This window comes from Chelonia mydas, chromosome 1 (assembly GCF_015237465.2).
Source record: "Chelonia mydas isolate rCheMyd1 chromosome 1, rCheMyd1.pri.v2, whole genome shotgun sequence".
NCBI lineage: Eukaryota > Metazoa > Chordata > Testudines > Cheloniidae > Chelonia > Chelonia mydas.
Genome location: NC_057849.1, coordinates 192,540,432 through 192,567,056, shown reverse-complemented (window position 1 = coordinate 192,567,056; position 26,625 = coordinate 192,540,432). Strand labels below are relative to the sequence as shown.

Sequence of the window (26,625 nt, the reverse complement as noted above, 5' to 3'; positions counted from 1 at the left end):
TAACTATAGTAGTGTTGGCAAGCACCACTATAATATTCATGTTCCAGCTCAATAATTCTTATTCTAACCATAATAAGCAGATATCGACTTCTGCTGAGTTCAACATCAAGATTTATTGACCCAGGAGGTAAATATTGGCTAAACAAAAGTCAGGGTCAGTGAGTCCCTTAAGGGGCTCTTAATCTTGTGTAGACTGGAAAAAAGTCAATATCAGAATTATTACATACTTCTATTATAAAGATTTCTATTACATGAACACACACAGGAAAAAAGAACTTTACCTAAAAAAAAAATAGCAGAGCAATTTTCTCTGAGGCCTATGACAATACTGTAAATCAGACTAGAGCACCCATACATTGAAAAAATACCACGAAAGGAGCTCTGTATTTACCACAATACACTGCATAGCAGCAATTATTATTCAAAAATGGGGTGGGATACGGGAAGAGGGAACTAAAGTTTATATTGCTGGTCTCACTAAGGACTCAGTCCTGCACGATGCTGAGCAGTCTGGCCCTGACCCAGCAAAGCATTTGCTTAGCTTTAAAAATATGAATAGTCTAAGTCAACGGGACTACCTCTATTCCTTAAGCAAGCCTGTGTTTGCTTACTTTGCAGGGTCAGAGTACTCAGCCCCTTGCAGGATTGCATTCAAAATGTGGCTGTGTGAACTGGGTTGTGTAATATTCCCATCCAGACCTTCTTAAACATTCCGCTGAAATTGAACCTTTGCTGAGGTTAACTTTTTTCCTCATCTGTTTTCTGAGGCTTCTGCTCTGCTCCTCCAAGTTAACTGGGATGGAAGCATTGGCAATCTTCGAAGCCAGCTTGTTCTTGTCTGTTCCTCCTCTAAGTTTTCTGGACTCAACTGCCTGCACCTGCAGTTTGGCATGCTTATCCAAAAAAGACCCAAACTCCCATCCTCTCAAGGTTCATCATTACTATAACTGTCTGTTGCTCTTTCCACAATATACATAATATGGGGGAACAATATGGGCACAGTGGGATTCAAATAACATTGTTTACTATCTATATGCAACTTGCAAGGCCTAGCTACATAAGTGCACTGTGTCTCTGGCAGAGATCTGGTGGCTTCTGAGCAGAGGTGAAAGTGGGCCGGTACGGTGTACCGGTAAGAAGTGGCTGCTGGTACGGCCCCATATGCAGCCAACGTTAAAGCGCTGCCACGGCAGTGCTTTAACATTGCTGCCCCTTTGCCCCCCCCCCCCCGTTGGTGGCCCTGCTGGTAAGGACCCTACCGGCAGGGCCGCCCACAGGGGTGTGTGTGTAAAAGGGGCGGCTGGGCCCTGGAGCCCAGCAATTTAAAACGGCCTGGAGCTCCTGGCTGCTGCAGCAGCCAGAGCCCCATGCCCTTTAAATCGCTGCTGGAGCCCCAGCTGGCACGGGACAGGCAGCATGGAAGGCTGGCTGGCGGAGGCTGACCCCCCCCCCCCCCCCGCCACGCCCCTTCTGCCTCAGGCCCTGCCCCTTCTGGGGGCTGGTAAGTCTTTTATGTTACTTTCACCCCTGCTTCTGAGACAACGTGAGGGCTACTGAAAGGGCTCAAAAACTATTTAACGTTATAGTACTCCCAAATCCTATATACTATAACTACACTAAGCACAAAATGAAGGGAGTTTTCAAATGTGGATTTTTGATTGAATATAATAGGGTAATTCTAAAGTGGAATAAAAGGTCCAGGAAGAATGAAACGTCAGGCCAAATAAAAATAAACCAAAGAATTGACTAAAAATGTCAATAGACTGTAGACTCTGGCATAGATCTGAATGCTATATAAAATTGCCCTGTAAGACATCCAGGGTGTAAAAGTGGCACACTTATTTTAAATGTAATTTGATTTTTTTGGTGATGCTTAATGTTGACCTGATACTGCAGTTAGAGAGTTTGCACACGTTGCCTGATATACCATATCATCAACTACTAAGGAATGGAGCTCTGCAAACATCTCAGGTTTCAACAGAGGGCAAGATTTGCTGTTCATTATTCAGGATTTGTTATTTCTCATTTGATGATCTCATGTTTTTCAAGTTTGTCACCCATTTAGGGAACAGAAGTAATATTGTGTGACTTAGGAGACCCGTCACAGCTTGGATAGTGAGTAGGGAACAGTCAAAGTAAACAATCTTATAGGCTGAAATTGTCCATATAAATTATTTGGTGAATACTTGCAAATAAAAAATACATTAGTAGAAAGTAGGATTGAGCCACAAATGACTCTTAAAAAGGAAATAGGTTTCAATTCACCAGACCCATTTATCTGGAACAAATAATTTGACCAGCTGTCGTTATCCTAATGAAGAAAGTATAAAAATAAAAATTCACATTTTGTAGGGCAAAATAAAGCATCTTTTATGCAAATAGCAATACATATACACATTTTTATTTACATAAAAGACTATTTCATTCTGTAAAATATGTGAATTTTAATTGTATAGTACATTAAAAAACGTGGGTATGTTATTTGCATAAGAGATATTTTATATAAAAAAAAAAAACGCGCGCCCACAGAGAACGTTTTCATTTTTGCTAAATGTCACACTAACTTATTTTGCTAAGTTTTGTAAATCCTTTATATCCCCTAGTTACATTTTAGGCCTAAGTTCATATTTTGTAATATCAGGTTCTAAATCTTTATATTTTGTGTAGCTAAATACTATTTTTTCATTTTTTTTTTCACACTACAGTTGAAGAGCAGGACTGATTGGGATCTGTGCAGAGAGATGGTGTGATGGAGTGTAGTCATCCCACACTGGACAAGACGGGGTTAATGCCACATGGTGGGCCAAGGAAGCCAGCCCCCCTCACCCCTGCTAGGCATGCTCCAGCTGGAATAACCGTATAAAAGGGAGCAGCTCAGTCTGGGCTGACTGCCGAGGAGGGAGGATGCACTTTGCAGGCTCCAGCCCAGGAGCTGGTGATGCCCCAGATTGTGGAAGCCAGAGGCACTGAGACCCCAATGGATGCTCAGGTATCTATGGATGCCCAAGAGAGGTTAGAGCCATTGGGAGTTGGCCCAACCACGGAACCCAGAGTCTCCCAGACCACGGCATCAGGGACATGATAGGAAGTAGCCCAGGGGAACTAGACCTTGATCTGGTTGTAGAACCGAACTGTAAGTCAGCGTGTTTCGGTTGGATCCCTGCTGGCTCACTGGTGAACACGTTTGCCACTGCGAGGGCCCTGGGCTGGCATCCGGTGGAGTAGGGAGGGCCCACTTCTCCATCTGGCCACTAGGCCATGCAGCCCTGTGGAGGAAGGCAGGCGTATTGATTCTGGCCATTGGGCAATGTTGTCCTGAAGCTAAGGATAGCCAGTTGGACTCAACCGAGGGGCTATAATACCCTTTCCCCCCGCCCCCAAACCACAGGGTGACAAGGGTGTATTCGCCCATGACAGATGGCAAAAGAGGCCAGGTATGTCAAATTCTGTGTTACCGCTGTGCTTCTTCCAAAAAAGAATAGTCCCTGAAAGTACTCCATCTGTGGGGGGAATAAGGGTAAGTTAGCAAGTTATAAAACAGCACGTCAAAAGGTGACAGAGAACTGCACTGGAAGTAGGGGACATTTCAATCCACTCAGCATATATGCAGTTTCCATTTCATGGTGAGTTGAATCAGTAATAAGTATCTAGCAAAGAAAGTGAATTCTTATCTAGAGCATTTTGTTACATAAAAAGATACCATAAAACCCTACTGATGCACGTATGAACTTATTGGTTTTTTTGCCATCTCTGGTTTATATTAAACAAGAATGACACTTCCGTATGAAAGTGTGAATAATCCATTATTATGAAGGCTAGGTGAAGGGCCTCATCCAAAGGCCTCTGGTTGGTGAGAGTCTTTCCATTGACTTCAGTGTTTTTTTGGATTAGGTTCTATACGAATTTGCCCTGGATATAACAATTGACGCAGATCCCATTTATTGTAATGGAGATTGCAGATACTTGGACTATCAGTAAGAGACAGGCTATAGTCACCAGAGCTGGATGGTCTGGTCAACACATGATGAGTATGAGCATGGGAGGGTAAGTGGAGGAGTGCTAATATAACTTTCAAAAACTTTGTTTTTGCAGGGCACTTTGAAATGGCTTGTTTTCATTCTCAGCTGGAATGAAAACACATGTTGAAATGGCCGAATATCTCACGGAATGGGAATTCCGAGTTTTGAATATCTCTAGTAAGTAGATCAACCTTCTTTATACTATTTATTTTGTATACCTCTGTAATATCCCCTCTTAATCCTCTGCTCTTTAAACTAAACTGTTTTCATCTTTTCAGTCTCTCCTTATGTCAAAATTCTGTCTCAAGCACTCACCACCCAGGGATAAGTGAGTATGATCATACATAGAGAGGTAAAATGTCTCTCCTACTCCCAAATCTCTTTAGCCCTGTGCGCTCCTTTCATCTGTAGGACCTTCCCAGAATGCAGTGCTGTACACACATACTATGCAGGATTCAAGGAGCAGTGATAGTTCCCCCCCCCCCCCCATGTATGTGTTAGAAATAATTAGACACACAAGGTGGGTGAGATAACATCTTCTATTGGGCCATCTTCTGTGAACCTCAAGAAAAGTTCAGTGTAAGCTCAAAAGCTTGTGTCTCTCGCCAAAGAATTTGGTCCAATAAAAGATATTCCCTCACCCATCTTGAATCTTTAATATCCTGGGACCACCGCAGTTTCCACCACACTGCATAGAAATAATTAGAGCTGGTTAGAAAATGGAAAATGTTTTTGTGTGTGTATGAACTCTTTTTTTTATATAGAGTAACTAGAGCTAGGTGAAAATGTCTGATTTATAATTTTGACCAACATTTTTGTCAAAAATTTGAATTTTGAAAGTCAAAATTTTTGCAATCAGCTATAGATTTGGTTAAAGATCCTCAAAATTCTAAATTGGAATGTATTTTTTGTTGAAATTTCAACAACAAAAAAAAGGGATGAAATTTGTGTGGGAAATTTTCACTGCAATGGTAACCGGTTTATCAGCCAGCTGTTAAGAGTAACTTCTCTGCATAATGCTTAGGGAAAACATACTAGAAATCTGCTAACAACAACCATGTCAATTCATGGTGGCTGTTACCACAGCATGGTTAAGAAGTCCTTCAAGTTCTGATGGCTTTTGGAGACCACCTAACTTTCACTAATTAATACAAGGCCTTATTTTTCCCTTCAGAGGGATAAGTAACTCCTGTTTGTTTAAATAAGAATTATTTGTATCCTGGGGAGAAATAGGGCTCTGGGGGAAAAGCAACTGGTACTGAGATCCTCTCTGCTGAAAAATTCACTCTTGTTCTTTATGCGCTAAAGGATTGGGAAATATAGTATAAGCAACTAGAAGCTATTGAAAAGTGGACCTTCTGTAAAGGTTTTCTAAGCAGGAAAATCTATCTAGAGGGACTACACTTAGCATTATATAATGTGAGACCTTTCTAGTGTGATGCATTGTACAAATTATGCTCTGTTGATCTGTTATGAAAATACACATTTTATTAAAATCAGCAGCAGCAGCCCAGCCAGACTCGTGTTTCCCTTTCACTGTGGATTGGTAATGCATTTTGTTCGAATGCTTGTTGCGAAATCTAGGTTTCTTTCCTTTAAACACAAATGATACCAAGATCAGAATAACCCAGCAAAAGGGAGGAAATGGCTTCTTTCAAACCTTGATATTTTAGTGTAAACTGTCCATTTGTCTCTGTAGCTGCTGGTGAAAATTTTTGTTGCTGTTAGTATTAAACAAATGTTCAATTTCCAGGTACACAGCAATGGAGCTAAAAAACCTTGCAACCAGGATGACAATGTGAATCAGACACATGGCATTGGACTAACAAATCCACACACCACGCTTCACATTAATTAGCTTTCTACCCTGTTGAGTTTTCTTTTATAAGGTGCATACTGTCTATTCAGACTAAAGAACAGATATTACACCATATGTCAGAAACGCATCAGAAAAGTTCAGAAGATGTTAGGCTAGACAGTATCCATGTTTCATCCTGGGTTTGCGGCATATTGGTAGTGCCCACAAGGACTGTCTAAGCAGTCTCTCAACCCTTTTCTTTATTACTTTGGATTGGCCCATCTCTTTTGTACATTACACTGAACAGTCTATATTAGGGTTTCATTCAATTTCACTTTTTTGGAGACTCCATTCTTTTCTCTCTCTCTTTTCTTTTAAAACCTTCTCACTGTAGCTTTTGTAGATTTGGCGTATGAAAAAAAGCTGTGGCTGTATTGGGGGATATAGCTCAGTGGTAGGGCACATGCTTTGCTTATATGAGGTCCCAGGTTCAGTCCCTGGCAATCCAGGAGATTGTTTGGGCTTCTCCGAGGGTGAGATACATGGATCTCCCCACAGGCAGGCTTTGGGGGTTGGCGGCTGCTGCCTAGCTCTGCTGGGATTCTAGCTGCTGGAACTCCATGAGTGTCTGATGCTCATGGGAGCAGCTGCTTGCCCCGACACATGGGGTGACTTCCCATGCCCATGTGTCTCATGCACGCCATTGGGGTGCCTTAGGAACTGCCCTGCCCAACTCCCATATGTGGTGCCAGCCCTGCTTCCCCCTTGTCTCTAGGCAGGAGGAACTTGCCTGCCCCGGACAGGTGTGGTGGGAGCGTGGTGAGCTCATGGGCTACCCCTTTCCAGGGTGCTGACAGCCCTTGCAGACCCCTCAGGTCCCCCCTGCGCCCTGCTGGCTCTGCCTAAGGCTGGGGCTGCCATCTATGGGTCAAGGAAGGTGAAGCGAGGCTATGCCCAGGTTACCCCATTCACTCGCTCACTCACTCAAAGGCCTGCTCTGGTGCTTGGCATATGGGTGTGAAGAGCCCAATGAGTGTGTCTGGCACACAGCAGCTTCCCACTGTGGCTGAGCTGGCATCGTGGGGGGAAAAACATTTCCTGTGCATGACGGTCATTTGCAGGAGGCTGTAATTAATCCCTGCACACACACACGCACACGGTGTCATCCCGGAGCCGGGTCTGTGGAGTCTTTCTTGCACCTGAGGGGGGACTCACCCTGTTTTCTGACATTGCAAGTTCAGATGGAGCTTCTCAGAGTTCTGGGAAAGTGGGCTAACCCAGAGAAGTTATGAATTCACTACTGTTCATCACAGCTGTCCAGACCTATATGGGTGCAACTTCTCTTGGGCCCAGGCTAAAAAAACTTCATAAAGTGAGGTGACCTTGCATATGTCCCACCCCAATCCTGCTGGAGCATGATGCTGAAGAGAGACTGAAATAGAGAAGTACCTTTTTCGCCAATATCTGAAATAGAAGTCCAAGAAAGATATTTCTTCAAATCACCAGGAATCATAAGTGACTTCATGAAACAAGCAAGAGGGGCATGCCTTCTAATGGAGGATAGACAACAGTACCCAGTCGCTCGGACCAAACAGTCAGGGAATGGCTCTGTTGTGGACTACATCACATCTAGTTCTTTGATATCCTACAGTCAACATGGGAGCGAGCAATGAGTAGCTGGGTCTTTGACTCTGGTTGCCTTGGCTTAATGCACTGAGTTGAAGAGGAATGAAGGGGAAAAGTCAGGGAGGCAAATCCAAACCAATTTCACCTTCAAGGTGGAAATCAGTGTGTGATCTCAAATGTTTCCAGACTCAGTCCTCCCCTGACAGCTCTGTGAGGGGGAAAAAATATCCATTCTAATTAATCCCCCTTTTTGGAGAGGCCTAGGTGTGCGGAAACTTGCAATGCAATGTGGTGGGATCTTCCTCCACTTTTATCTAATGCTTGTTTCAGTGTCTGCACAAAATGCTCTGCTGATCCATTTGTTGCTGGGTGGAGTTAGCTGGCTTAGTATGTTTCATTTAATTTTGCCACAGAATGTCTATCTGAAAATCCTCCGAATTAAACTGCAGACCATCATCTGAAATGAGCTGCTTGGGTAACCCATAGGTGGCAAACATATTGCAAAGCACTTCATTTGCTTTACAGGAGAGGTTGGTGTCAAGTGCACCATCTCTGGCAATTGAGAACAAGCATCAACCACTCCTATGGGGGAGGGGGAGGGGGAAAGCGAATGTAAAGTCAGTCTGCATCCTTTACCAGCTCTTCATAGCCTACTTCCATGAGTGACATGGTGCCACTTCTGGCATGTTTTAATGGCTGAGGCAGGAGTCACACTGGATACTTTCCACTTTCATATCTTGATCTGAAGCCAGAGCAAAAAATAACTTCTGGACACCCCTTTCATTTTTACTCCTCCTTGGTGCTGCTCATATAATTCCACTCACATCCTTTTCTGTCAACTGTGTAGTATTATTGCTCAGACTCCATAGCAAACAATGTTCTCCATAGATAAGTCCAGTTTCCTGAAATAGTAAGGGCTAAGGGGCTCTTCTTTTATGTGATTTGGCCACCCCAAAAGCGTACAGTGCATCACCATAACCAAAATGGGATATTTTCTTGTTTCCAGAGCAATTTTCTTAGGTGTAATAGGGAGGTCATCTAGGAAAGAGACTCTATACCCAGAATTTTCCTCCGTTTCCCTGTGTAAAGGGGCAAACTGGGATCATACACTTGCACTAGTGTGTTTTTTGATTATCTATATGTCATACTGGTGGACTTTGATCTTTCTGCCTATCTCTGCAATCCAGCTGCCACTAGGGGTGGAATGCTTACCTTTGGGTCCAATATTTTTCCCAGAGGTTGATGATCAGTGGTGAAGGTAACCTTTTCTCCAAGCAGATACTTGTGGAATTTAATAACCCATAAAATGCCTAAAACCTTTTTCTATTTGTGAGTAGTTTCTCTCAGCCTTTGACAATGTTCTGGAAGCCAATGCTAGAGTTTTTCACTCCTATCTTTACAAATGTGTGAAATGACAGCTCCAATTTCTATAGGAGAGGCATTACAGGTTGTTATGGGAAGCTCTAAATTAAAATGTATCAGTAGACTGGCGCACTGCTCATTTCATTTTTTTTTCTTCCTCCGAAACCTTATTCTCCTTTTCTGTCCAAATTCACTTGATATTTTTAGATAACAGGACAGACTTTGATTCCAGATTTATCAACATTAAATCTATCCAGTCTTCCATAGTAGTTTAATATGACCAGAAACAATATAAAGTCGGAGTATTCTGTGGTAGTGGTGCATTCTCAAGGGCTTTTTAACTTCTCTTTTACTGGGTGTACATCTTCTGCAATTATACAATGACCCAACTAAGTATATTGAGTGTATGTGTGTGGGTGGGGGGGAAGCTCATTATCTCAACATTAAAACCATATTTTTAGAACCTCCTGTAGGTTTTTAAAATGCTCCTCTGATTTCCTCTGTTATTAATGTCATCAAAATAACAGACACCACCAATTATCCCCTGCATTACCCAATTCATTATTCTTTGAAGCACAGCAGCTGTGCTGACTACCCCATAGGGTAATCTTTTATACCTAAATAACTCCTTATGTGTGTTCACTGTCAGATTTTTTTGAAATCTGGCTCTAAAGCCACCTGCTGGAAGGCTTGGGACAAATGTAGTTTGGTAAACTTCAGTCCACTTGCTAGTTCTGCAAATAGATCTTGTGGTTTAGGAATTGGATTTGGTTCATTTCCAGCTTGGGATTTATGGTGACTTCATAGATCCCACAAATGCTTGTGCTGTCATTGCCCTTGGGCATGCACACAATTGGTACAGTCCATTCATCTAACTCAGAAATGAAATTATACCCTTATTTGCAACTCATCCAGTTGCTTTTTTCACAGGCTCCTTCAGAGCATATGGCACAGGTCTAGGCTTCAGGAATTTAGGCTTTGTCAGATACAACCAGCCTCACAGTTATTCCTCTTTCCAAACCCATGTCTGTACTGCACACAGCTTTGTATTTTTCAGTTCCCCCATTCTGTCTGGCGTACGGAGCACCACAATCCAATCCAGTTTGTATTGCCAGTTTGTGCCCATCACTGGGGACCCATTTCCTTCGCTCACAATTAACTCCTAATGGTGAACAGATACCTTTATAAATTACTGTGACGGGAGACTGCCTAACACAGCTATCTGCCCCTAATTGTAATGCTGTAAAATCACATTCGTTTCTCTTGATCTTACCCAGGAAATGTTTTTTGTAACACCCCCCTCCCCCTGCCCGAGATCAGACATGACAATGGAAGCAAATATAGGAATGACCAATATCACATTTACCTTTATGTTAACATAATACAGGGGATGATATGTCTGTCCATTTCCCACCACATATAGTTTTGTGAAATAATATAGTTCATGAATGCTTTCATCCAGGGGAGAACCTGCTTCTGAGCCAGACTTCTCCACAGTCACATAACTAGGACAATGGCTGGCTCCTATTTGTAGGCATGTATGGCTTCCTTTTGACGTTATCCTTTGCTGTACCCTGGTGCAGCCTGGAAAGCCTGGAGGCATGTCTCCTCTGAAATCACTCTTTGCTCTGCAGCTTATTAAGGAAACACTGCTCCTGCTTGTGTGATGTCCCTAAACAATAGAAACAGGGCTCCTTCTGTTTTGTTTGGATCTTGTGAGAGATGCCAACTAGTGGTGGTGGTTTCTACCCCTTGTGGAGGCCTTTCTTTTCAGGCCTGGCATGATGATGCCTGTTTATTTTCAAATTTTGATTGTTTTTTTTTTGTAGTGTCTGGAGTGCCCTCTGGCGGCATTTCCTCCTTATACACAATATATAACAGCCTCTCACTTCATTCAAGGGGTTTTATGTCAACAACAAATTGATCTGAGAGCCTCTTTCAGAAAATTCCCAAAACAAATAGCAGACAGCTTGTGTGGGGTTTTTTTGCCCAGAGTTGCCAAAAATTCAGATATATTTTCTCTTTAAGTTTCTTAGATGAAGCTTATCATTCTGTTATAAAAATTTGTGGTAGGCACATAATGTTTCTTTAGAATCTGTTATGTCTTTATTCTGCAGCTTATCAGGTTCTTGTGGAAAACGGAGTCTTTAAGCTCTGTCAGTGTTGATTTCCCCACCAAAGTTAGAAAAACCACCCTCTATTTATCAGTATCTTCTATAGCGTTTCCATAAAAATACTGCTCAAATCTGAGTATATGTTGCAAAATATTCCTCTTTGTCATTAAACTGGAAACTGTTCATACTGCCATATGTAGCTATGTTATTTTTCCTCTCTTTTTTTTTTTTTTTTAAAATGATTCCTTCCTCATTGCCAGTTTTTTCTGTTATGTTCACCGTGTACGCACAATGAAGTTAGATAAAAACAAAATGCTCTTGCTGGAAGGTTGCAGTGTAACACTATTTTGATTTTTAGAACCCAGAATCCTAACCCACAAGTACAAAAACCAGAGACCAAGCAGGCTACTCCGTGAGGGAGAGTGGCACAGCTCCCCCCAACTTGCTCAAGGCTGGCTCTTTGCAGACTGACTGTTGAATTCAGGCCACACAGCTCCCTACAGAGCCCCCATAGTCTTCAAGCAGTATCAGGAAAACCCCCTACCACTTGAAATGATAGTTTTTGTGAATTTAACACAGTTTTCCATATACCACCCCCTTTATGATTACCGAGTCTAGATTTTGTGGGGCTCTGTTTTTTGTTTTCCATGTTTCACTCTGGTGAGGGAGGTGCAGGCATGTAGGTCCTGTCCCAGCTTCTGCTAAATCCCATCCTGCTGTCTGTCCCAGAAGCCGTCTCCATGCCTGAGCCGCCCTGTTGTGTGGTCGTTCTCCGTTCTTTCTAATTTCCTAGAGACCTATGTGGTCTCCCCATGATCCTCCCGCTCCAGGGTTGGCTCCTGACCTGTCCAGTCCAAATGCTTTCACTATCATGCTGAAGTGCTGCTGCTGTGCTAAGGCTCCTAGTGCCTTGTTGTATGTGAGAGCTAGGGCAGGGATGAGTATAAGTGATGTACTGATGTCTGCCTCAACCTATAGCCTGCCTGAAGCAGAGGCAGGAAGCTGTTTGACACCACACTCGCCAGACTCCCTGCTGGCAACTTCAAGCCCTAAAAATCCTGTCAGGCCCCTTTCCAATCCTGAGATGACTTAAATAATTTGAAATGTGTTTAGTTCTTTTTCTTTGCCTTCTGGGTGTCTTGAGCCTTTCGGCTGCATTCAGCTCACATGTTTGAGCTTTTCTCTGCAACCATGAAGGCTAAGAAGGTGAAGGCTGAAATTCTCCTTAGTCCAGGAGCTGGGGCTTTAAGAAGAACAATATTTTAGCTAGCTCTCCAGGGGTGGGAGACAGACTTCAAAGCGGTCGATTTTCTGCGTTGTCCTTTAAGTATCCGTAATAGGACTGTGCTGTTGGTAGGCTGAAGGGCAGTGGGGTTGTGTGATGGAGTGTGCGCCCCACACCAACTATGATCGAGTTAACGAGGGCTTGAGAGTCTGGTTAGGTCACCTGAGAGAAGGAGGAGCAGGGTTAACTGAGAATGAAGCCCAGCTGAGGAAGGGCTGAGACAGCACTATAAAACCAGGCAGCTGAGAGTAGAAGGGGGCTGCCGAGGAAGGAGTCTGTAGTGGCTACCTGGGAGGTCTCTAGAGAACCAGGAGGAAGTGGGGGAGGGAGAGAATCCTGCCCTGCAGTAAAGAGCCTAGTAAGGGGCTAGGATGGGGTTACGTAGCCACAGGGAATAGAGTAGGCTTTAGGGGTGAACCCATCAGAGAGGCTGAGTAGGAAGGAGCCCAGGGAAACTGTGACTGAGGACCTGGATTGCTAGTTGTAAGGTCCATGGGCTGGCACCTGGTACATCAGGAGGGCCCTAGTTCTCCTGCCAGCCGCTGGAATAGTGGCACAGAGCTCTGTGCCAGGACTGAACACTGTCTGGAGAAGGCATTTGGTTAGTGGTCCTGTTGGACTTTCGAACCCTGGAAGGGGTGAACTAAATGGTGACCTTGTCAGAGGCCCAAGTTACCAGAAGACAAATTATTGCAGAGTGAGCAATGAACAGCAACTGGGCATCTGATGCAGCGAGGATTAATTCCCAGATGTAGACACAAGGAGGTGCACTAGTGGTGAGTAGCAACCCTGTGACAGGGTGTCTGACATATATGAACTGTGCTGTGGATCATCTGCCCCATATTTCTTTGTTGTGATTTGCACTGTGCTTTTGAGAGCCAGGGGGAAATATGTGCAGGTGACTGGGAAGGAGAGGTGTGAAGGTTTCTGACAAGAGACCCATTACTGGCAATGTTGCCAGTACCAGTGATGCCAGGGTCAAAAATGCTTTGCTTGTGTATTTTAAGAACAGGGCACTTTGGCTTATTGCTTTTTAGCAGGATGTGTGCTTTTAAACAAATGAATGATACCTTAGCCATTCACTGGTTGTTTGTCTTACTGCTGGTATCTGTGCTGTTGTCTGAATCTTTATCTTGTGCCCCTGCTGTGTTGCTTTTGTGCGCTGGATTCCTCCCTTTCCTTCTTTACCTGAACATGTGGAGTTGTGAGTTCCAGACTGACTCGTGAGCCAAGCTTTATTTTGATTTGCTTCTTGCTGGTCAAGGAATCTTGTTTTAAACCCATCGATTCACCCCCATTGCTATATTGAATGCTAGCAACTTTATTAACCACACTTCAGCAAGCATGCACTGCCCACAAACAACAAGATATAATTTAACTTTGAAGGTCTTCCAGACACAAGTCCAAGGTTTGCGTTCTGCCTGGCAAAGCTCTCCTTGTGCTGTGGAAGAGGGGCTAGGACATTGCAAGGGAAGTGAAATGTTCTCCAGTACAGGGCACTAGACAGGAGGTGATATAGTTTGCCAGAACTGCCTCTCTATTGGGGGGAACAATTTCTGTTGCATTTGCTGGTCCTTCTCTGTGCTCTGATTCTCTGTGTAAAACAAAACAAAAAAACCACACACCCCCATCTCCAATCTCTGTCCCCTCTCCCCTGCCCCGCTATGCCTCCTCTCTTTCCATCTCTATGGCCCAATGCTGCTGCAGCTTCTGCCACATGGAGGTGTCTGACATGCACTGACCGTGCTGTGGGTCATCTGACTTAGAGTCACTCTGTTATCTGTAATTTTGCACTGTATTTGTGAGAGCCAGGGGTAGGGTGATCAGATAGCAAGTATGAAAAATCAGGACAGGGGCGGGGAGTAATAGGCACCTATATAAGAAAAAAAACAACCCAAATATCAGGACTGTGCCTATAAAATCGGGGCATCTGGTCACCCTAGCCAGGGGGAAATGTTTGCTGGTGACTGGGAAGGAGAGGTATGGAAGTTTCTGGCACAAGACCCATTTCTGGCAATGTTGCCAGCAGTAATGCCAGGGTCACAAATGCTTAGCTCATGTATTCTGAGTACAGGGTATTGTACCTTATTGCTTTTTAGCAGGATATGTGCGGTTAAACAAACGATGCCTTATCTATTCCCTGGTTGTTTGTCTTCCTGTTGGTAAATGTGCTGTTCAACCTTTGCTGTGCTGCTTTTGCACTCTGGCTTTGATGCTTTACATCAGGGGTTCTCAAACTGAGGGTCAGGACCCCTCCGGGGGTCACAAGATTATTACATGGGGGGTTGTGAGCTGTCGGCGTCCACCGCAAACCTCGCTTTTCCTCCAGCATTTATAATGGTGTTAAATATATAAAAAATGTGGTGTTTTTAATTTATAAGGGGGGTCGCACTCAGAGGCTTGCTGTGTGAAAGGGGTCACCAGTACAAAAGTTTGAGAACCACTGCTTTACACGAATGTGGGAACTTGTGAATTGCAGACTGTCTCATGAGCCAGGCTTTACGCTGATTTGCTTCTTGCTGGTCATGAAGCCTTGTTTTTAAAAGCAAGGATGCACCTCCATTGCTATACTGATCACTAGCACCTTTATTAACCACACTAAAGGGAACTTCAACAAGCATGCACCACAAGCAACAAGGTTAAATTGTAACCTTGAAGGCCTTCCAGACGCATGTCTGAGGATTGTGTCCTGCTTGGCAAAGCTCTCCTTGTGCTGGGGAGTAAGGGGTTAGTTCTTCAGTACTGGGCACAAGACAGGAGGTGGGTGTGGTTTGCCATTGCTGAAGTGTCTCCATTTATTATTGGGATTGGGAAGGAATTTTCCTCCAGGGCAGATTGGAAGAGGCCCTGGAAGTTTTTCGCCTTCCTCTGTAGCATGGGGCACAGGTCACTTGCTGGAGGATTCTCTGCTCCTTGAAGTCTTTAAACTACGATTTGAGGACTTCAATAGCACAGATATAGGTGTGAGGTTTTTTTTGTAGGGGTGGTGGGTGAAATTCTGTGGCCTGCGTTGTGCAGGAGGTCAGACTAGATGATCATAATGGTCCCTTCTGACCTAAATATCTATGAATCTATGAACAGTTTCTTTTGCATTTGCTGGTCCTTTTCTGTGCTCTGATTCACCTGTAGACAACATCTGTTGCCCCTCTCTGTCCCACTCTTTCTCCTGCCGTCTCTTCTCTCCATCTCTGTGGCCCAGTGCTGCTGCTGTTGCTACATGTTGGAGGGTCTCTTTTTGTGCCTTTCTGGGATTCACTCATCAGTGAGTCCAACAGAACCTCCTTGGTCTTCCTTGTTCTTGACATCAGACCTCTCTTGCTGTGCAGATGTCAATGACTGTCCGATTGGCTCTTCTGTGGCTACTGTCCAAAGAGAAGATGAGTTAGTAACCAGAGTGAACAAGGCAGTGACGGCAACCCAACCTTTCCTGGCCCAGCCACAACAGGAGAAATGGTTTTAGCAGCCTCAGTCTAGGGCACCATGAGGTTGATAGGAATCTTCAAACTGCCACTTCTGTGACTGGGAAACATAATGCGCCCCAGATGCTCTGAGTGGCCCAGTTTCTTATGCACCATCAGCCTAGGTTTGGAGAACACATTTCTGGTGTTCTCATGTGCTGTAGAGCCCCACACATGTAATAGACCCACAGAGAGCTGGGAGGGCCTCTGCATCTTTGTGCACCACTAAGCCCACTACTAACGGACACCAGTCCTGGCCTCTGTACAACTAATGGTGTTCTGGAGATGAAGTGGTGGCCTCCAGACGCCAGGGAACCCCTGCCCTTCATGCACCGTTGCCCAGAACATGAAGGAAAGCCATTGCTGGCCTACATAACTTCAGTGCTCTCTTCTACTTACCTGATCTCCCCCTTGCCCCTGACTCTTCCTACCTAAACCAGGAGGTTGAGACAGAATTTGAAATTGTCCCCCTTGAAACACTTCAGTTTGCAGCCACCAGGGAACTTGCCTATTGCTCAGTGAAACTAAAGGGTCAGAAGTCAGTGAATGCCAAGTTAAGGTTGAAAGATCAACTTTATCTCTGCCCCTTTGTGCTTATGTTACAGACAGATTTTATTTAAAGGCAATAGTATACTAGTGTCTCATGATGTAGGGCACCAGAAGTTACAAGCTAGGATAGAAGCTTTCACATGGTGAGTTCCAGCATCCCCCCACATACTCAGCAAATTGGGCCAATTGTCTGACCTTCTGCTTGTCACATCTAGGCCTCTCCATAAGAGAAGATAAACTGGGAGGGTTGGCCAGTTCAGGGGGGCAGGGAGCTGTATTTGTTCCTACTATGCAAAGGTCCCCAGGGTAGGATTGAGCCTGGAAGCATTTGAGATCACATGCTGACTTCCACCTTAAAGGTGGAATTGGTTTGGATTTGCCTCTCTTCCTCTTTACTCCTCTTCAGTTCAGTGTATTAAAGCAAGGTGCCCTTAGAGACACAGAGTTAGCTTCCACCCTCATGATCTGGACATCACAGGGCTAGATCTTTTGTAAGTGTCCAGTGGAGCCACTCCCTAGTCACTTGCTCTGAGGGACCAGGCACTGCTGTCTATCCTCCAGAAGGGGGTTTGCCCTGTTCTCCCCGACCCCTTACGGTCAACCTGTTGGTACAGATTAGACCGCTGCCGAAGGGTGAACCCTGCTGTCAAATTTCAGCAACTAATCATGAAAATGGGAGAGTTTACAAGCACCAAGTTAGCAAATGATTTCAGTTTTAAAATTTGTAAAGAAATGCAGAAACAACCCTCCCTCTCAGTTCACATATTGTAGCAAAAAAGTTTCTACATGTCCAGTAGACCCCAATGCTTTTATATCAGTTATATCACCAGATCAGTACATCAGGCTGTCACTCATTCATTGATATTGGGAAGTTATTTTGCCTTAGCACTGCTGAGGTCATTGTTAGTTTTGCATTAAAATGTGCTCATGGTTCAGCAGAATTTGTAGTTAAATTTGGCAGGTTCACTTTGGTGCACATATATTCCATTCTGGTTAAAATGTTATAAAATACTCTATAGACAAACACTGTCTATGTACAATTGATATTCTAGGAATGAACACATGAGGAGCCATGATATGGCCAAAACACAGGTCCCAGCGTCAGGTAATTTTTTGAAAAATGGGTACTGAGAAAAGTGACACAATCCAGTGGAAAACTGCCAAAGGGTGATATTTAAACTTGTATAATTCTCCCTGCATCAACTCATTTTTCATCAAACCGCCATGAAAAATTCAAATGGTGCTCAAAGTTTATATTGTGTGTCTTGGTTTCTTCAATTTCAGTTATCCTTTTACAAAACAGAGGTTTAAAGCTCCTGTTAATCTGAGTTTGGCAACACAACCTTAACTGTTATGTAGTACCCATGGCACCAAAATATTTTCTGTGGCTAAATCAGACCAATGAAAATGGGAGAAAATAACTTCTTGCTATACCCTGTTATATAATGTTTAAAAATACTTGTGGCTTAACTAGCATTTGTGGATAGTCTATTTCAGTAAATAAGTACATAAATCAACTATAGAGACATCACACTTTGTCTGCAATGTACCTTTCTACCCTCTCGGTAGTCCAGTTAATGATGTTACAATGTGTATCAATTTCATTTTTATTCCTTTCATCAGATGCTGTCCCTGCCTGTGTGACTTACTCTGTAAATGGGATGGTGGGAAACCTGGGCAGTTTCTTAACTTTGTTCTCTGTAGGCAAGTTTGACTGAGGGAACGTAGCACCATGGTTTCCACTAGGAACAATTTGTTTCCTGGTTTCTTTATGTTTCCTGGAATGAGAAGGTAGCACTGTTTCCTTAAATCTGTAGAGCGAGCCAGGCAAGGGGGCAGGATGAGGAAGGGAGGCAGAGGTTCTGAAATGAAGCGGATTTGGGGATAACACTATTTTCCTTATTCTAACAAAGTTCCTTTTTCAGTGGTTAGACGAAAGTGACTCTTTCTGGATTTCTTTACCATTTGCAGTATGACAATACTTCTCTCTAATATTAAACGGGTGTATATTTTTAGTAAGTTCAAGTCAGGTTATAGATAATAGATAAATAAACCAAGCTGCCATTCCAGATATTTATTATAGTGGTGTGTATCTCAGGAGTCAGAAAATGATCCTCAGCGACTTCACTTGACCACAAAGCTGCATCATGACACCGTAAGAGTTATTACCATTGTATCAGGTTAAAGCAGTTCTGCCACTTTGGGCATTAATCTTGGCTGGTCTCACAAACTAAGCATGGCTCGCTGGGTCAACACTTAAATAGGAGAGCTCCAGGGAAGATATGTGCTGCAGGAAGAAGTCTTGGTGATTCAGTAAGTAGCACATTTCCCACTAAGTGAGAATTAAAAACGTGGGCTGGTCACGCACACAAATTGCACTGGTTTAGCTATTCTGCAATGGGGATATGTAACGGCAGTACATGTAGACACAACTGAGCTGGCTTTACTCTAGCTAGAGTGCACCAATATAGTGAAGCTGCTGCAGCAGCCTGGATTTCAAGCACAGGCTAGTTGCCAGAATAAGTACCCAGGCCCCTGGGCAGGCTTGTACAGCCTGTGATTAATCCTGTGCTGCTGTGGCTTCACTGCTCTTGCTACTAGCACTAGCTAGCGTGAGTTTGCCTGCTCATGCTGTGCACTCAGCCTCCAGCTGCAGAGTGGACATACCCTAAGGATCATAGAATCATAGAATATCAGGGTTGGAAGGGACCTCAGGAGGTCATCTAGTCCAACCCCCTGCTCAAAGCAGGACCAATCGCCAACTAAATCATCCCAGCCAGGGCTTTGTCAAGCTGGGCCTTAAAACCTCTAAGGAAGGAGATTCCACCACCTCCCTAGGCATTCCAGTGTTTCACCACCCTCCTAGTGAAAATTTTTTTCCTAATATCCAACCTAAATCTCCCCCACTGCAACTTGAGACCATTACTCCTCGTTCTGTCATCTGCTACCACTGAGAACAGGCTAGAGCCATCCTCTTTGGAACCCCCTTTCAGGTAGTTGAAAGCAGCTATCAAATCCCCCCTCATTCTTCTCTTCCGTAGACTAAACATCCCCAGTTCCCTCAGCCTCTCCTCATAAGTCATGGGTTCCAGTCCCCTAATCATTTTTGTTGCTCTCCGCTGGACTCTTTCCAATTTTTCCACATCCTTCTTGTCGTGTGGGGCCCAAAACTGGACACAGTACTCCAGATGAGGCCTCACCAATGTCGAATAGAGGGGAACGATCACGTCCCTCGATCTGCTGGCAATGCCCCTACTTATACAGCCCAAAATGCCTTTGGCCTTCTTGGCAACAAGGGCACACTGTTGACTCATATTCAGCTTCTTGTCCACTGTAACCCCTAGGTCCTTTTCTGCAGAACTGGTGCCGAGCCATTCGGTCCCTAGTCTGTAGCGGTGGATTGGATTCTTCCATCCTAAGTGCAGGACTCTGCACTTGTCCTTGTTGAACTTCATCAGATTTCTTTTGGCCCAATCCTCCAATTTGTCTAGGTCCTTCTGTATCCTACCCCTACCCTCCAGCGTATTTACCTCTCCTCCCAGTTTAGTGTCATCTGCAAACTTGCTGAGGGTGCAATCCACACCATCTTCCAGATCATTTATGAAGATATTGAACAAAACCGGCCCCAGGACCAATCCTTGGGGCACTCTGCTTGATACCAGCTGCCAACTAGACATGGAGCCATTGATCACTACCCATTGAGCCCGACAATCTAGCCAGCTTTCTATCCACCTTATAGGCCATTCATCCAGCCCATACTTCTTTAACTTGCTGGCAAGAATACTGTGGGAGACCATGTCAAAAGCTTTGCTAAAGTCAAGGAACAACGCGTCCACTGCTTTCCCTTCATCCACAGAGCCAGTTATCTCGATGTAACATTGAACCTAAACCAGTACAAGTTTGTGTGTGGACACTTACATTGGTTTAAACCTGGCTTGCACTTGTTTCGCTTGACTCTGTTAAATAAGAGGAAATGCCCTGTTAAAATAACAGGGGCAAGCTAAACTGATATAATAGTGTTTACACACAATGTTGCCAAACTTAGCTGAATTGGTGCACCTTCACACTTTCAGTTAAACTGGTGCAACTGAGTGTAGGCCAGAGTTAAGTCTCTGCATTGTAGTGCTAAGGTTGCTCTGCTGCGGGACCTTCCATCTTTCACATGAGCCATGACACTGAGACACTGACCATTCATTCCTACTCATTGAAGATTCCACAACCATTTTGGCTCAGATTGGGGTGTTAGGACAATGTGATGTGACAATGTGATGTGACAATGTGTGTAAAATTTCAGTTTGGGTGACTAGATTCTACTTCCCCGAATTTCCCACTGTAACTTCAATACCTGTAGGGTTATGTCAGATTGCAGTGTGCTGTTAGAGAGCACTCGCATGCTACTCTAGAAATGGCTGCATTTTAATGGTGGATGAAATGATTCCAACACAACATAAGAAAAGGAGTACTTGTGGCACTTTAGAGACTAACAAATTTATTTGAGCATAAGCTTTCGTGAGCTACAGCTCACTTCATGCATCTGATGAAGTGAGCTGTAGCTCACGAAAGCTTATGCTCAAATAAATTTGTTAGTCTCTAAAGTGCCACAAGTACTCTTTTTCTTTTTGCGAATACAGACTAACACGGCTGCTACTCTGAAACCCAACAGAATATATTAATTGAAAAGAACTTTGGTGCTTTTCTGCCAAAAAGGCACACTATAAATGTAAAACTAATAATAAAAGTAATGAGATGGAGATACTAGAGGTGTCTGAACCACTAAGGTAGCTAGAATCTGTTCTGTTTTTTCCCCTCTGTGCCTGACTATTCTCACCCATTTCCCCCCCTGCCAGCACCTCCATGTTATACTGATAGGCTAAGCACTGTTGTTACCCTTTTAATGCTGACCTGTAACAACTGTTGCTATTCAATCCTTGTGCCTCCCCAGGAAAGGCTACCAAATGGTGTGATGGTTTTGTGATGTGTGGGAACTGTGAATAAGGATTGATCTTGAACTCACCCAGCTGCATGTTGAACTCTAATTCTAAACCACTTTTGTTTTGTTTCCCGGTAAGTACTTTGGTTCTGTTTCATTGCTGTGTTTTCACCTTGGATGTTATGTTTCCATTCTGTATTAGTCTTCCCTTGCATCTCTTGTGGCTAGATGAGGAATTACATTGCAGACTTCAATTAAGTTGCTGTCTGTCCTAGCAATAAGTCTGCATGTTGGAGTTTAACGGGCTGCAGTGTTCAGCTTATCTACATATTAGAGCTGCGTACAACTTCTTGGCTTCATACTTTAGAGTTACAACAACCTATAATTTCACCCTTGTGTTTCACTTAAATAACAAAATATGATTAAGAGGTTTTTTTGTTGTTTTTTTGGGGAGGCAGGCCTGTTTTTGATGGAAGATTCCCTGGATAGAGGCATGGTCAGGATCTAATTCTAAATCACAGTACCTTCATTTAGATGCAGATTGAAGAATATGAAGCTAACTTGGATGTGTTTAAAAACCGTTTGTGCCACTCTTCAATCGTAAGACTGCATTAAAGTTCAGTCAGCAATAAGACTTGCGAAGTTCCATATGGTCAATATAGGAGTGTCTCTGCATTCCAACCAGTGGAAATAATTTATTTTGGCTTTCAAAAGGCTTTTAATATGCTCATTTACAAAAGACTGCTAAGGGATCTTGGGTAACCATTGTGTGTGAAGAAGAGCCCTGTTGTGCATTGAAAATTGGTTTTGATATAGGAAACAAAGACTGGGAATAAACTGCTAATTCTCAGTGAGGAAGAAGATTAATAGTAGGGCATGCCAGCCAGGAACATGAAAGGGACGGGGAAATCAGTGATATAGCTTTAAAGAGTCAATCGCCTACTTCTAACGTTCTATTCACAAAAATGAAGTGAATTTAAGACCCATTTACTGCAGCTTATTTTTGTTTCTCTAATTAAGGCTGAAAGTTAAAAGCAACAGTCTCTTGCATCTGTACCGAGGCCATGGGGATGGGAACGGAGGGCTCTAGGTTTGTAGAAGAGGAAGTAAAAGACTAAGAGGTTTCAGAGTAAGAGTGATCCAGTGAATAACCAGGGGCCTGTGAGCCAGAGAACTCTTGGGTTCTGTTCTGAGTTTTTTCCACTGGCTTATACAAAAATTTCAGCGTGTAAGTAAATCTTTGTAGGATTGGTCCCATGCTGTGTAATTCTGTCCAAGTCACTTAAAGGGACAGCGTCAGGTTAATTTGTTAATTTTATATATTTCTTTAAATACAGATTTCTGTACCAATCTAACTAGTAACGCCTAAAATTATTACTATTGGCAAAAATTTAAATACCTACTTATTTTTTCTCCATTTTTATGACATATATTTTACTAATGTACTCAAACCTGGTCTCTGTGCTGAAGAACTTACCCAAAAATACAATCAAAATCTGTTTGTCTACTTTGCAATCAAAGGGGTGTTTGTAGCAGCTGTAGACATACCCGAGATAGCTTTGATCGAGCTCAGTGGTTCAAAAACTGTGGATTGGACCCCAAAGTGAGTAACAACCCCATTTTAATGGGATTGTCAGAGCTGGCGTTAGTCTTATTGGGGTGCAGGGCTGAAGCCCTTGGGCTTTGGCCCTCTCTGCCCGGGATGGCGGGGTTTAGATGGGCTCAGACTTTGGTCCCCCCCGGGGTCATGCAGTAATTTTTATTGTCAGAAGGGTGTTAGGATATAGATATTCAAGCCTGTCTGTAAAGGCCTGTACTCTAAGAATTTAGATGTATTCTTATCACTTGCCTAGTTATAGAGATATAAAAGAAAGACAGTGATTTTGATTCTGCCGGTGTAAAGGGCCTTCTCTTACTGTGACAGTCTGAGGCCCTGTTCTTAGGCTAAGGCCTTTGGCTGAGCAGCAGAGGCAGCCACAAGCTGGGAAGCGAACGGTCACATCCTCACATTCCAAACTAGTCACATTAAAAGAAGGTGCTACTGGGCTGTTAGGAATACAGTCCTGTCCTGATAGTGCCTATCACCTCCAGAGAAAGGGAAGTGCCTAGAAAACGTAAAAGGAAACTTAGTTTGATAGCATCCTGTCTGGCAAGAACTCACTTATCACTAGCTGGGATGTGAAATCCTCACTTCTGTATTGTTTTGTCATTATAGTTCCCACTTTGCTATTAGAAAAGGAGTACTTGTGGCACCTTAGAGACTAACCAATTTATTTGAGCATAAGCTTTCATGAGCTCATGAAAGCTCATGCTCAAATAAATTGGTTAGTCTCTAAGGTGCCACAAGTCCTCCTTTTCTTTTTGCGAATACATACTAACACGGCTGTTACTCTGAAACTGCCACTTTGCTATTGTTTGTCTGTATAATCTCTGTCTGGTTCTGTGATTGTTTCTGTCTGCTGTATAATTAATTTTGCTGGGTGTAAACTAATTAAGGTGGTGGGATATAATTGGTTATATAATCATGTTACAATATGTTAGGATTGGTTAGTTAAATTTCAGGAAAATGATTGGTTAAGGTATAGCTAAGCAGAACTCAAGTTTTACTATATAGTCTGCAGTCAATCAGGAAGTGAGTGGGTGTGTGGGGGGGAAAATGGGAACAGGGAATGGGGGTGGGGAAATTGGAATCATGTTTGGCTAAGGGCAGGAATGGGAACAGGGTGAGGCTCTGTGGTGTCAGAGCTGGGAAGGGGGACACCAAGGAAGGAAACTGGAATCATGCTTGCTGGAAGTTCCCCCAATAAACATCGAATTGTTTGCACCTTTGGACTTTGGGTATTGTTGCTCTCTGTTCATGCGAGAAGGACCAGGGAAGTAAGCGGGTGAAGGAATAAGCCCCCTAACAAAGGGGGTCACAGTGCAATGAAGTTTGAAAACCCCTGTAGCACTGAAGCCACAGCAGTCTGGACCATAGTGCAGGCTAGCAGTCCAAGTAAGTACCCAGGGTGCCCGGGCAGGCTTGTACAGCCTGCATTGAAGCCTGTGCTGCTGCACATTCACTGCGATTTGGTACCTGTGCTACCGAGATTAAAGCCAGCTCAGGTATGTCTACGTGTGGTGCAATCATGTCTCTGACTGCAGTGTAGACATACCCCAAGGCTACATCTACAGGGTGAGCTTAGGGGGCTACTCGCATACTCGTGTTACTCGGATGGGAGGTAGTGCGAGTATAAAGAACAGTGGAGCTGCAGTGGCAAGGGCTTAGCCATGCTGAGTACATATTTGGGGTTCAGGTGTGTGTGCACCCGGTATGGCTACACTGCCCCATTGCTGCCGCTGCTCGTGCTAACGTGGCTACGTTACTATTTATACTCACGCTAGTTCCCATGGAGCTAGCGCAAGTCTGTGTATGCGAGCTGGGTATCACCCCCCCCCTCCAGTCGTACTGTATTAGTTAGCCTGGGCAATAAAAATGAGCCATTGTTTATAGTCCATTTCTAATATTCCTGGTTCTAGTAAATTAGCAGGATGCCGGAATGTTTGGATTTCATGCATGTGTTTGTGGGGGAAGGGGAGGAATCTTATTCATTTCTGATCAAGTTAGATTGAATACGAGTCCTTATAAAATTAAATGCTAGGCCTAAATTGACCTTTATATGAATCCTTTATATGAAACTCTATTTACTATGTTTCAATTTCCTCATTTGTAAATTGGCTATAATAATATTAGACCTGAACAAATAATTCACAATGAATGATTTATCCTTTTTCTGCTTGCAGAATATCCACAAACAACTCTTGATGTATTTGTTACTCAGTAAATATTGTTATATTTATGAAATGATCATGAGGACAATTCTGTGAGTATTTATTTTTTATGTGCTATTTGAGCAGTATTGATTAGGAGTGATAAATTACAGGATATTCATTCTGTTCCTTAGCTGGCTGAGTCCATAGTCTATATAATTTTATATAAGAACCTTTGCATGAGTGTGTGAGAGACTTGTTTTTGGCTAACGCTCAAGCATGTAACTCTGAAATTGTCTTTTTTTGCAAGGATTTGTGCCAGTAACAATCAATGACATGAATATTTGTGAAAAGCAAACACAAAAGAAATGAGCATGGTCAAAGCAATTCATGTAAACATTGGCAGAGCTTTATTTTTAAACAGTATTCACCTGTCGCTGTGATACTTCCCTAACTCAAACGGATGTTGTGTTGGTTAAAGTTCATAAGGTGCTTCATAGATATGCTACACCTCGTCAAGTGTTTATTTGGAAATGGCAATTTTAATAAATTCCTCTGAATATAGCCAGCCACTCAGTTTGTTCTGATGTACTGATTCTAACCTGGTATTTCATTGGTTGATTGTGTCATGATATCCCTGCTGGAAAAGATGTGGGTGGAGTTCTGAGAGGGGCCTTATTATTTATCTATTTCATCAGTTTAGCATATCCATTGTTACTTTTCTGACTCACAATAGTGACTAGTCTATACATGGGGGGGAATCCAGCATTACGCACATTTTAAAGTTTGGCATGAAAGGGACCAACAGTTATATGATGCTGCTTTGTGAGAGAATGAAAATAGGGCTGTCCCTCCTAAATTCCTATTGATATAGATAACACAGTGAGGTAAAGTAGTGCCATCCCTACTCATTTTACTTGAGGAGTCTTATTGACGCCAACAGAACAATTTTTTTGAAAGCGAGCAGGATCTGGCCCTTAATGTGACGACTGCTGTCGGGCTCATATCCCAATTTAAGACCAAAAGATAACAAGGGCTAAAAGCGTGAGCTCCATAGTGTGTTCAAGTTAGCTCCTCGATTTTTAGCCTCTGTGGATCATGCATATGAGGAGGGTGTGTAATACACATGAATGGTGGGTTCCAATGACACAGAAGTTAGAGATAGAAGATCTTTATTAGATCGTTGTCCAGCCCCATGCATGCAGAAAATAGGCCACTGAAAGATGAGAAATTAAACTAACACTACATATGCTCTCAAGTCAAAGGTGCTGAGTTTCAGCTTCATCTCTGCATGTCTTCATTATGGTGGTTCTAAGTCAGATCCCTTCTGCTGTTGTCCCTTATTTTTCAGTTCAGTTGTGTGTGGGTAAAAGATCTTGAACTACAGTGGCTGAGCTGATATTAAAATCATCTAAGAGGCTGCCTGATCTATATATAAAGCTGATACAGGTCAAAATTCAAAGCTCCATCTTCTTTCTGAGGCAATAATCTACACAACCGAGCAGTCTGTGACTGCATTAACTCACTGCGATTTTTGACAGAAGAGACCTTGTTTGCACAAATCCCTTTGAATACTGATGGGAGTGTGATTACAGCTTTAACAAAAGTGAAAGCTGAATACAAATTTGGGAGGGCCAGACAGTGTTTGGTATCGCTTAGTGTTTTCATCCAAATTCTAAATCTTATTCATCCAGATGACTCTGATCTTCATATCAGTGCTCCAAAGGAAAAGAA

At 43.3% G+C, this 26,625-nt stretch overlaps 1 long non-coding RNA gene across 1 annotated transcript; it reads left to right on the top strand.

Moving 5' to 3' along the window:
* The first annotated feature begins 2,532 nt into the window (after positions 1 to 2,532).
* LOC122464148 lies at positions 2,533 to 25,004 on the top strand. The gene is made up of 4 exons (XR_006288068.1): positions 2,533 to 2,989; positions 4,093 to 4,196; positions 21,154 to 21,275; positions 24,925 to 25,004. It is a non-coding gene; the product is annotated as an uncharacterized LOC122464148 (long non-coding RNA).
* Positions 25,005 to 26,625: the final 1,621 nt, after the last annotated feature.